The 12910-nt window shown below is 54.3% G+C and overlaps 1 long non-coding RNA gene across 1 annotated transcript in view; it reads right to left on the minus strand.

Annotated features, from left to right (window-relative positions):
- Nucleotides 1-245, minus strand: part of LOC117796452 — a 35698-nt gene extending 35453 nt beyond the window's left edge. The window contains exon 1 of the long non-coding RNA XR_004620978.1: nt 42-245. This is a non-coding gene — a long non-coding RNA (uncharacterized LOC117796452). The remainder of the gene's footprint in view (nt 1-41) is intronic.
- Nucleotides 246-12910: the final 12665 nt, after the last annotated feature.

Here is a 12910-nt window from a genome sequence, read left to right on the forward strand (position 1 = left end):
CCGCCGGCCGCGGGCGCTCGGATCCGGAGGGATTCACTTACCCCCAGCCCAGCCGGGATCCGGGCCGAGCGCCGCTTCCGGCGGCGGCGGCGGCTGCGGAGCCTGCGCGCGAGTGAGTGTGAGCGCGGGTGCGAGTGTGCGCGGCGCCCGGCCGGGGCTCAGTGCGTGTCGTGTGTCTGTGGCGTGGCCCGCGTGTGCGTGTGTGTGTGTGTCTGCGAGCGAGCGTGTGCGCGCAGACACCGCCACCNCCCCGGCCCAGCTCACCCCGCGGGCTCCGGGTCCCGCCGCCGCCTTCGCAAGCGCATTCAACAGCTGGAGACAAACTTGCTGCGGGGCGGGCCGCCCGAGGTGCGCAGCGCCCCCCAGCGCCCGCCCGGGGACGCCCGCGGCCCCCGACTCCACCTCCGCAGGTGGACCCCCTCCTCACCTCCTCCCGGCCGGCCGCGACCTGTGCATCGCAGCAAGCAACCCGAGAAGTGTGGCTGCTTGCGTTCCCATTTTACAGGCGCACCAACTGAGGCTGGGGAGAGAAATGACTCGTCCAAGGTCACACAGCAAGCTTGCCCGCAGAGACAGTGTTAGACACCAGATCTCTACCCTCAGGCAGGGGCTCTTGGCAATGGCTCACTACCCTTCACCCCCACCCCCACCCCCGGAGACGCTTCTTAGACCCTAGCGGCTCCCTGGCCAACGCCCCCACACACCTGCGCCACACGCAAAAGGGTAGAAGCTAGAGGGGAGGAGGTAGGAGATGCAGGAAGAAAGCTCTGGCATCCGGGCCTGTACCCCTGCACTTGGGCGCACAAGCACCTGGTAGGGAGACTCGGCTTGTGTCCCACGTGCACGAAGAAACGGGCGCCTTCTCCCGGCCCCCACGATCCGCAAACCCACACGCTGAAGCCCTGCCTGGAGCAGGTCCTCTGCGTCTCCATCACTTTTATGGGGCCGCATGCGCCAACGCCTGTCCTCAGGTGGTGCACGGCGGAACGTGAGGTCCGGGCTGCAGGAACTCGCAGCAGGAGCGTCCCATCCAGGCCGGGAACGGCAGCGCCTCCCGGGAGGGAGCCACGGCCCGAGCTGAATCTTGACGGATGAGCAGGAATTGGTCAGCTGAAGAAGGTGGAGAGGGGTGTATCAGGCTGTGGGAACAGGCTGTGCAAAGGCGCAGAGGCGTGACACAGCCTGGTGTGTGTCCACAGAGCTGGGTGTCCCTGGAGCAGCAAGAACGTCTGTTCAGAAATTCCTCCGTCCTGTCAACTGAGAGCAGGGAAGCAGGTCCAGGATGGGACTGGGAGGGCGGAGAAGAGCTGGGACGCAGGCCACCTTTATCTCCCCAAGTAGGAGACAGACAACAGTGTCCCACCTCTGCCCTCCACAGCTGCGCGGCACACTCCTACCCACCCTTCAAGGCCCATCATTGCAGATCCTACAAGTCATTATGCTATCTCTGCCCTCTAAACTGAGCCCTCCTAGAGGGCAAGGGCTGTCCGGAACGCACTGTACGTCCCCCTTACGGAGCTGGGCAAGAGGCAGGGTCCCAGGCCAAAGTCCTTGCGAGGAGCACCTTCCCCCACAGCCCCGCCCACCTCAGTAGGAGACACAGCGGCCCCTGCGCCCTCTGGCGGATGGAGCTCGCAACTGCAGAGATCACCCCCCTCGTTTACCCCCGTGACCGGGGCTTTTGTGCGCAGACCCTTTTCAGAGGTGGGCACTGGTGAGACCCACCTAATCCGCTCCGGCTCAAGAAACTGAGCCATTAGCTCAAGGAACACCAGGCAGAGGGCGGCCAAACAGCCTCTTTTGGTTCTGCTTGGGTGACTTTCCCAGTCATCTGCCAAGGGGCAGGTCAGACCCCTCTCTGAGCCTCAGTTTCCCTTTGGTGAAAAGAGAATAACAAAAACAGCCCTGTCCCCAGCACAATGCTGGGCTCACTACATGAGCACTCCCTTCCCCCCTTGGGACCTCCAGGTCTAGCTGGTTGAGCTCTGGGATGCTTTCGAGCTCTAAAATGTTCTAAGAGTCTCCCTGGAGACTACCCTTACTAGGCAGACATAGACTGGAAAGACTTTCAAACTCTTAACTTAGTCACTGCCACTAAATAGAAGCTAGGGTTGGCCTGGGCTAACCGAGGGTCATGGTAGACCACACTCTCTGGACACCTAATTGGGCTTTCTCTAGACGAGCGCTGTCCGATAGAACTTTCTGTGATGATGGAAGTGTTTTATTTTTTTAAGATTATGTATTTATTTGAGAGAGAGAGTGCAAGCAGGGGGAGGAGCAGAGGGAGAGGGACAAGCAGACTCCCCACTGAGCGTGGACCCCCCCCACCCCCCAGCCCAGCACAGGGCTTGATCACATGACCCTGAGATCCTGACCTGAGCCCAAAGCAAGAATCAGTCACTCAACTGACTGAGTCACCCAGGTGCCCCTCATTAAAAATTTTTTTTTGAGATTTTTTTCATTTATTTACTTTAGAGAGAGAGAGAGATGTGATGGTGAGAATGTTCTACTTGCATTGTCCAATGTCACTAACCACATGTGGCTGTGGAGTGCTTGAAATTGTGGCTAGTGTGGCTGAGGAACTGAATTTTTAATTTTTGTTTTATTAATTTGGAGTAAAACAGCCGTATGTGGCTAGTGGCTCCCGTGTTGGGTAGTGCAGGTCCAGAAAGACAGCAACCTCCTCACTAAAACAGAGCCCGTAGGGAGCTCACACACACACACACACACACACACACACACAGCACCCTGGCCAGCCCTGGGGAGCAGGGGTGATAAGGGGACTGCCTAGAATCTCTCTAGATGGCCAGGTAAGGTTGAGACAAACGTGGGCAGCCGTATGTCCATCCCCGTAGCCACTGTCCTCGATCAGGCCTTGTCATTTTTCACCTGGAAACCTGCGACAACCTTCCTCCTTGCCCTCCAATTGTCCCCACACAGGGATGCAGTAGGTTTTATTTCTCATGATGATGCCCGATGACTGGCAGCAGCCGCCTGGGTGCTCCCTCTGCAGGAAGTATCGTGATCAATTGGTGATGTCTGCTTTGGGTGCAGACATAGGGACGAGTGGCATGCTCTCTCTGCTAGGGAATAAAACCCCAACTCCTTAACCTGCCCAAATAAAGCCCTTTGCAGTCGGTCCTTTACTTACCCCTCCAGCATCCTCTCTATCACCTGACACATGCTCTGGGTCCCAGTGACCCCAATACCTGCCCTTTCCAGAACATGCCATGAAACTCTCACCCCATCATCTCCACACCATTTGTGTTTTTGATGCTGCTCTTTCCTCAGTCTGGATGCCTTTCCTCCTCTCATATTCCCTCCCCAGCTGTCTACTTCCAGTCTTTCATCACATACTCCTTGAAGGCCACCTCCTATGGTGAAGCCTCCCCTGATTACCCCTAAGCTGAGCTGGCCAAGTTACTTCTTCCTCCACTGGCTCCTGGAACGCTCTGTGTAGGTCTGAATGACAGCAGGCATCATATCGTACTATTACTCATTCTCCCACGTGTCCTCCCCTGATTTACCCCTCCCCCATCACCTCCATCCTAGTAGCTACCGTGTATGGTGGCTCACTCAGGACCAAGCATCGTGCAAAGCGCTTTTCATACATTATTCTCATTAATAAGTCACCGAAGTCGACATTAGGGCGCTTTTGTTCTGGGCACCCAGCATCTATCTCTCTTCCCGCCAACACCGCATTTGCCTCTCTCCCCACCGCCCTGTGCGGTCTTGGTGGAATAAGAATCCAGACCCCTCCCCTGCCCCTGCTGGGCTAGTTGAGCCATCGGTGGAGGGACGCGTGGACAGGAAAAACCACTGAAGCAGAACCATCCCAGAAGTCTTAGTGCCAGATGACAGGCAGGTATTTCCAGCTGCCTGGACCCCTGTCCTGGATCCCAGACCCCGTCTGTTCTGGAATCTCCCAGTGGTGTGCTTGGGAGCTGCCTCTAACAGCCCACCCACGAGTGCCCCCTTTCCCTGAGTTGACCAGATGTGCCTCCCATCCCAAGGATCCCCCTGCCCTGGCCACATCGCCAAGAGGACATTTTTCCAGAAGCTCTTCCTTTCTGCGGAGCGGTGAGAGCCAGAGGAACACAGGAATGCTAAGAGCTGCCCGTGCTGTTTAAGGTGAACAGCAAGATCCACCCTTTGTACTTAGATGAATTGTTTTTCACTTGGTCTACATGGCATTTTGAGTTGATTAAGAAAATTAGGTTAAGCGATGCTTTCAGTGAAACACACAGATAGCAGAGTGGGTATGTGGTGTCACATTCCTGTTTTGGATCCAAACCAAAAAGCAGATAGATTTTCTGCTGTGCCTCTGAGGCTGGAACCAAGGCTACCATCACTAGAGACGAGAACCAGCGTGGGAAAACTCGAGCTCCACTCCGAAAATCTCTGCACCTTGCCCACCATGGAGCCATCCTGATGGAATATGAAGACAGGGAGACTGACTTCTCGGGAAGGGGGGGCCTTTACGTGGGAGGGTTTTGTTTTACTAGGCACTGTGACAGGTCGGGGTAGGGCAAGGTTGAAGGCAGAAGCCCAAGTCCCAGGCCTACTAAGGATGAGAGGGTGTGGAGCTGGGGGTTGAGGGAAAGTGGGTGGTGGGGGGAGAGGAGATTACTGGTCAGGAGGAAGGAGGGATGCAGGAGAACCCCCACAGGAGGCCCGGTCGTGAATGGATTTTGGAGAACACGCACATTTCCAAAAAGGACTTTTAAGTCATTTTGCTGTAGAGTGTGCAGTATAATCCCCCCTCCCCACCTCAGCCTCCCCAAACACCTTCCCTGCCCTGCTTCCTCTAGAAATGTCTACATGCGCTCCTTTGTATGGTCAGTATTAATTTATAATTACCTGTCTATTTATCATATTGCATTAATTCTTTCTTCTCATGTTTTACGTAGAATTATTCTGCTCATAGATATTTTGCATCAATTTAGTTAGTGAGCATTTGCTATCTTCAAACTCTCTACTCTTGTGTATCTGAATTCATTGTATTGAGCTGTGAAAGAGATTTTCTGATGGTTATCACCTTCTAGGTCATCAGTTGTTTCCTTTTAGCATTATTAAAGGTGTGACGCTATTTACTGACAAAAAAAATAGAGACGCCTACATGCTTATCATTTTAGTCACCTGTGGCTGTGTCACACATTACCTCGGTGGCTTACATCAGCAAGAAAAACACCCAGTTACTATTGCACTGTTGCTGTGGTCAGGAGTTTGGGAGTGGGTGATTCGGGCTTGAGACATCTCAAAACAGAGCGAGTCATGGGGCGCCTGGGTGGCACAGCAGTTGAGCGTCTGCCTTCGGCTCAGGGCGTGATCCTAGCATTATGGGATCAAGTCCCGCATCAGGCTCCTCCGCTGGGAGCCTGCTTCTTCCTCTCCCACTCCCCCTGCTTGTGTTCCCTCTATCGCTGGCTGTCTCTATCTCTGTCAAATAAATAAATAAAATCTTAAAAAAAAAAAAAGACAGAGCGAGTCAGGCTGTTGCTGAGGCCACACTCATCTGAAGGCTGGACTGGGGCTGGAGGAGCTGCTTCCATGCAGGTTCCTCAGGATGGAGATGGTGGTGGGAGGGAGGCCTCTGTCTGTGTCCCGTGGACCTCTCCACAGGACTGCATGAGTGTCCTCTCAGCACGGTGGCCACTTCCCCCAGAGCCAGAGCAAAGAGGAAGCCACAGTGTCTTATATGACTTATCCTCTGAAGTTACACTTTCTCCATGTTTGCGATTTCCTATTGGTTACACAGGTCCGCCCTGTTCACTGTGGGAGAGAACGACACAGGATATGAAGTCCGGGAGGAAGGTATCATCGGGAGCCATGTTGGGAGCCAAGGAGCTTAAGACCAATCAGTTATGGGACGCCCGGGTGGCTCAGTTGTTAAGCGTCTGCTTTCGACTCAGGGCGTGATCCCAGCCCCACATCGGGCTCCCTGCTCCGCTGGGAACCTGCTTCTTCCTCTCCCACTCCCCCTGCTTGTGTTCCCTTTCTCGCTGGCTGTCTCTCTCTCTGTCAAATAAATAAATAAATAAATAAAATCTAAAAAAAAAAAGATTTAAAAAAATCATTTATATTTGGGGAAATTGAGAAAGGTCTGTGTTCTGCATCCAGACTAGCAGAGGTGAAAACAGAATTGGGAGTATAGATACTGGAGCTGAAGAACCTAATTCCATAGGATTCTATGGTTCTGAGAGTCTCTAGTCCTCCTATCCATGAATCAAGGGCAGCTCAAGGCTAACGGGGCAGGAAGAATGTACATAGAGTTTCTGATGAGGCTAGACTAGCCTAGAGGCTAGGTGGGTGTGTGGCCCCCACAAGAGGGTGCCTATGAGGGCCAGAGGCCAAGGCTACACTCTGGGGGATATTTCGAAGTGTCCACAGAGATACTGTTTGACCCACAGATCCAGTTATGAGCGGGCCCCCCGGGAAGCTCATAAAGGTTGTTGATGGCATCCTGCCTGCCTGGCTTGGAGCTGAGATGCCTGGGTGGTGAGGCTGGCCAGCCTGCCTCCCCACCGGTCTCGGTAAAGCAGGCCTAGCGGGGACCCTGAGACAGGAAAGGAATGAGAGCCCCACCCCCCACCCCCGTTGATAAACCTCATGCCTTTACCAGAAGGAGAGCAGCTCCCAGATCCGGCCCTGTCTGACCTGGTCTGTGCCCTGGGTGCCCAGGCACAGGGGAGTGCTCCCGGAGGGAGGACCCTCGTGAGCTGCCCCACCCAGCGGCGCAAGGTCAGACTGAGAGGTTTTGCTCCAAAACAATTAGGGTCTGCACGCATGTGACAGTCCGCCGCCCCGAAGCCTGCGGAGCCAGGAGTCACTTCCGAGATGCCCCCCAGGGAGATCCAGAAGGGGACATGGCGGGGAGGGACTCAAGCACTGGGCACCTACCTGATTTTTGCTGCCCCCTAGCCAGAGGCTGCTGAGCCCCACGCTGTCAAGGCGTGTGCCATGTGGGTCTAAGCACCCTGCTACGGGGCCTCAGAATTCTGCCATCCAGGGACTCTGCTGGCGGCTCAGTCCTGGGCCCTGCAGCCAGAGCAGGGGGGTGGCGTGATCTCAGCTGGCTCAGCGGCCACAAGGTCAGCCAGGCAGCCTGCGTTATTAAACCATCTATCTGGCTCTGCCCGGAGGGATGCTGGGGGTGGGGGTGGACTCACTTCTGCCTGGGTCCAGAACTGGGGCAGCCGGAGGCCCCTGGGAGGCTGGGGTTCACCAGCCTCGTGGCCCGGCTCGCCACCGCGGTCCTGCTGCCGTCTCCAAGGCTTGAGATGCTGCAGGGACCGGAGAGGCGCTGACTGGCTGCTTTCCTCCTGTTCTTTCTCTGCTCGAAAACTTCCCGGCTCTGACTCCGTGGGGTAAAGCGCCAGGCTCCTCACACTAGCATCTGGAGTCTTCTGCAACCTGGCCACAGACTACCTAGAATCATAATAATAGCTCGAAATGGGGGCGTTTACTATTTCTTTCAGGCTCGATGCCAAGTGTTTCCCATGAATTAAAGGCTCAGCGAACAATGACAGCAATCCTACGAGGTACTTACTGCTCTTACACCCATTTCACTGATGAGGCTCAGAGAGGTTAAGCAATTTGACCAAGACGGCCCAGGGGGGAAGGAGCAACGCCACGATCCCCTCAGGTTTTCCTGCTGAGGGAGTCATGCTGTAGCCACAAGAGGCTTGGGGTAGTTTTGGCTGGTCGTCCCATTCTTAGCCTTTATATTTAATGTTCTCTCAGCCTAAAATCTGGGTGTCTGAAGGTCCCTGGGGGCGGGAGAGTAGCTGTGCGTTCCCGAGGTTCTGCGGGGAGTGGGGGGTGTGCAGCTGCTACCCAGGTACTCAGACCCAAAGTGGGCTGCCACCTTGATGGCAGCCGGGCTCCCCACAAACCTGATCCAGCCACGGCTCCTATGAGCTCTGCCTCCAAAGTGTACCCTAAACCCAGCCCCTTCCCTCCCCGTCTCTGCCGTCCATCCCCTTCTCCTCTGTTCGCTCAGAAGTTGTCTTGCAGGAGGCACTCCCAAAACGTTTGCGGGATAAAATGATCAAGTTCATGCCTGAGGGAAGGAAGGAAGGAAGGAAGGGTCATCAGAGGAGGAAAGCAAATGTCTGGGAGAGCAGGAAGCGAGTGGACTCAGCTCAGCCCTGGGGGCCAAGGGTGGGGGCACTGGACAGAAGGAAAGTGCGCACGGGAAGAGATGCCCAGCTCCCTACCAGCCTGACAGGTGCAGAGGGGCGGGCAGCGCACCCGGAAGGAAGGAGCCACAGAAATGTGGCATGGCCAGAGCAGCAGGGGGCAACTGAGCCCTGGGAAGGCAACCCAGGACCCTGTCTCGTCCCTCCTCAGGCTCCGCAAGGTCCTTCCCAGCCCAAGTCCAGGTGCCCGGGCAAGGCGGCGGCGTGCCCTCTATGCATCCCCTGGATTTCCCCGGTGGTGTCTCTTCCTTCCTGGCCCACAGCCCAGACCTCAGATAAAAGAGCGACTTCTGCCCTTGCTCACGCATACAAATCCTTCTGATTGCTCGGCCTGTGGTTTCCCTCAAGCTTCCCTCAAATCTCCTGCTCCCCCGCCACCTCTTGCTTGGGGCCCGTAGAACCAGATCCCCCCAGCCGCATTGCTTTAGCTTCAGAACAAGCACGAAACAAGCCTCCACGTCCCCACCACCAGCTACGTCTCGGTTTCACTGGGTCTGGCCAGGCCGCTGTGGGGTTTTCCCCTACTTCTGCGGAGGAAATTTTCTGCCAGAGGCCCAGGTCCCTCTCCTCCTCTCTGGTACCTTTCCCAGAGCAAAGCCCAATCAGCAGCACACTCAGCTCCCAGCACCGAGAGGGGGAGGCCCCACACAGGCCCCACCTGGGGGTGGGAAGGTGTGTGAAGTCAGGGGGCTGTGTGGGAACCAGGAGGGGAGCAAGGCAGGTGTCAGAGCCGCAGCCCAGAGGCTGGAGTTCAGGGCAGGCCCCAGGCTCCTTGCAGAGGGCACCAACCTCCTTCACCATTTATAGGGGGCCTGCCTCATGCCCTGTTACATACAACCCGTCAGAGCCTCACAGCAACTGGAGAGGGAGGTATTAGTCAGGACTCGTTGGTGGCAAGTGACAGAAACCCAACTCGCGCCCAGTTTGAACTGGCTTAAACTCCAAAGAAGATATACTGGCTCCCAGAACAGGGCAGGCTGGGGAGGCTCTGTTTGAGGAAGACCGGGAAGGAGGAGGAAGCCATCTTGAATGCCATCAGCATTCTCTCTCTCTCTCTCTCTCTCTGTAGTTCTTTCAGGCCATAATCCCCCCAGCAGTGGAACCAGAAGCACCCACAGCCCCAGGTTGACAGCCTCCCAGATTGACAGGGAGACTGAGAGAGCTTTTCCTTCCGGTCCAAGCTGAACAATTCTAGGGAAGGACTCTGACTGGCCCAGCCTGGGTCACACGCTTACCCCCTGGACCAATCTCTGTGGCCAGGATGATGAGGGCAGGTTAATGGCCCAGCCTGGGTCAGGTATCCCCACCCTTGTCACCAGGGGAGGGCCTGTCAGTGGAAGAATGGAGGAGGGACACTGGGCGGACAAAAGCCATCACAGCAGTGCAGGTCTTGTTTGTTTTTAATCAACATCTTATTTCGGAATAATTTTAGGTTTCAAGAAAAAAGGCAAAGGCAGCACAGAACAGTTCGGCTGGGCACGCTTCACCCAGCTTCTCGTGACATTGACGTCTTTCAGAATCACAATACGTTTGTCAAAACTAAGAAATTAGCACCGGTACGTTACCATTAACTAAACTCCAGACTTCACTAGACTCGCCCGTTTGTCCACTAACGTCCTTTTTCTGTCCCAGCCTCCTGTCCCCGAGACCACATCGCATTCGCTCATCTCACCCCCTTAGTCTCCTCTGCTCCAGGACAGGTTCTCCTTCTCTTGCTTTTCGTGACCTTGGCAGTTTTGAAGGGTAAAGCCAGGGATTCTGTAGCTTGTTTCTTGGGGCTTGTCTGATGTCTTCTCACATCGTGGGTCCCGGGACAGGGAGAAAGGTACAGAGCCGTGATGCCCTTGTCGTCGCTGTATTTCAGGGGGTACATGACATCCACAAGACTGCTGTTGCCAACCTTGAGCACTTGGGCAAGGTGGGGATTTACTCCCATTTAACAGGTGGGGGAACAGGGTGAACCAGGCCTGTCTGACTCCCCTTATCCAACAGTTCCTTGGAGTTTTAGACAGGGAAACTGAGGCAGGAGCCCAGCTCTAGGGATCAGAAGGTGAGAAAGACTGCACCATGGAATCTACACATGAGGTTTGCGGCAAGAAGACTGAGCCCAAAAATTCTTCTTGCGGGTACAAGGCCCTGTCCGGAGTGGCCTGGGGGCCTGGAAGCCACAGCAGACTCTAGCCAGGGGGGCCAGGGAAAGGAAACAGGCTGGCCCAAGGACCGTGGCTCAGCCAGGTTGGAAGTATGAAAGAGGGAATGGCAAGTATGACCAGGCCAGAGCAATCCAGGAAGGCTCCCTGGAAGAGAAGGCTGAGATTGTAGAAATAGTCGAGAGGGCAGCTCCGGTGAGAGGTCTGCCCCAGGTGACAGGAGAGCAAAGTGTGTAAGGGTTAGGGTTAGGGTTAGGGTTAGGGTTAGGGTTAGGGTCTTGTCTTGTGTAAGACAAGAAGCCATGGAATCCAACAAGACTGGGTTCGGTTTCTTGTGCTACCACGGCCTGACAAGTGGTTGTGGGCGAGTGACTACTTCCCAAGCTGATTCTGGGCCTCCTGGCTCCCAGGCTTTGCCTGCCCTGCCCCCTCTGAAATGCTCATTCCCTCGCCATTTCTCAGACCTCTCCATCCTGAACCAGCTACATACTTTGTGGGTCCCAGTGACAAACAAAAATGTGGAACCCCTTGTTCAGAAACGATGAAGGCTTTCAGGATAGTGAGACAGGACATTAAAGTGTGGGGTCCTTCAAGGCGGGGGTGACAGCACAGGCCACATGCCCATGTCGCTGACCAGGTCCCAGCCCTCAGTGACCACCTGGACCCTGCGATCTGACGGCCATATTTTCTCCAAGGTTCCTCGGCCGTTCATCACCAGCCGCCTACTGACATCTCGGGGGCCATCCTACCGAGCGGTGGCTTTGCTCTCATGTGGCTTGTTCTTGTCTTGCCCTGGGTGGAAGGCAGGAGGAGATGAACTCCAAGGTCCTTCCAACAGTTAAATTTGATGTCCTTTAATTTTATGGCTTTAATATTTTTTTTTGTCGGGAGCTTCCCAGCTCCCACACCTGAGATGCTAAGGGGCAAGGGATCAGGGTTTCCCTCAAAACCCTGACATCCCCAGGCAGTGTGGAGGCTTTAGAGGAGAAAATAACAGGTGGAAGAATTTCATCCACTTACACTGTGCACATTTCAAATGTAAAATTAATGGTGATTTTTGTAGAAATCGCTGGGTTCTTAAAAGTGGTATGTGCTTTCCAAAGTCCATCAGTCAGCGATGGTGGTCCAAAGGGACCAACCTTCTTCCCTCATCAGGGTGCTGTTAGCCTGGCTAGCATACATTTTTGCATTTTGTGTGTTTACTACTCATTTGTCAACTTTGCTTCCTCACCCCCTTATTGTCAAGAGGCAGAATATTAGAATCAGCCTGCCTGCACACATCTCTTCCCTCTGAAAATGTGTGCAACCTGCTTAATCTCTCTGGGGTTCAATGTCTTTATCTGAAAATTCGAGACTAAATTAGTTCTATGTCTTCGGTTACTATTCTGGCTTAAAAATTCTAGTGGTGGGGGAAAAAAACCCACAATCATTTGATTCTGCTCATAGTTTTAAGGGTTAGGAATCTGGGAAGGGCTCCACTGAGCACCTCACACTTGGGGTTCTCGTGGGGGTGCAGTCATTCCAGGGCCGCCGTCATCTGATGGCGCAGCTGGGCTGTGCAGCATGTCCAAGATGGCTCATGCACACGACTGGCGCCTGGTGTTTGCCCTCGGTTGGCAGCTAGCTCTGCGAAAGCTGATGACCGAAGTGCTTACCTTCATCAAGGCTGGGCTTTTTCCAGAACGAGCATCCCAGGAGAACCAGGCAGCAGTTCCACGGCCTTTTCATACCTGACCTTGGAAATCACAAGTTATCCTTTCCCCTGCTTTCCATCGGTGATCAGTGAGTCACTCACTCCAGCCCAGATTAAAGGGAAAGGGGCAGAGATGCCACTTCTTAATAAGAGTGTCCCGAAACATTGAGAGCATGTTTTCAAGCTGTCACAATATATTTCAAGCACTTAGAACAGTGCTGGGCACATGGGAAGCCCTTAAACGCATTTGCTGTTGGGTTATCACCCCAGGTAGCGAAAATGGATTGGCCAGACAAAACGGTTTGTTGAAACACTCAAGCAGGGATGAAGATATTAACGAAAAGTCTGCATTTCGGAATAAGGCATAACCATCCATTGTGACTAGGATTTTGACGTGCCTGTGGAATGTGCTGGTTTGGAGAGGTAGGATTTTGCACAAAAGAGGAAAAGTAAAAATAGAAAGGACAACCTAAATAACTGAAACTAGAATCACGTCATACCTACGACCAGTATGGGGTCTCTCATGTCGGGTCGTCTGGTGGTGGCGAGAAGCCTCTGAAGTTTGCACGTCTTGCCCCCCACAAAACAATCAGCTCGCTCTGGGAAACCATCGGAGTGTTTCTAGAACAAGCACGAAATAAAGCTTTCCACTAGAAAATGGATGACTTCCGTCACTAAAGGCGGAGAAGGGACCAAAAGCACAGAGGCATTATTCAAAGGCGCTTGCCTCGTAGAGAAGCCAGGTAGAAGCTATTCTATTGTCCAGACAGTTACAGAGCCAGCCACACGGTGAGCGACAAGTCAGAGCGGACAGGTTTAGCGACTGGCAAAATTATTTTCTCTCTTCCGCGATAACACCCTTGGGA

The sequence above is a fragment of the Ailuropoda melanoleuca genome, chromosome 15 (genome assembly GCF_002007445.2).
Source record: "Ailuropoda melanoleuca isolate Jingjing chromosome 15, ASM200744v2, whole genome shotgun sequence".
Lineage (NCBI taxonomy): Eukaryota > Metazoa > Chordata > Mammalia > Carnivora > Ursidae > Ailuropoda > Ailuropoda melanoleuca.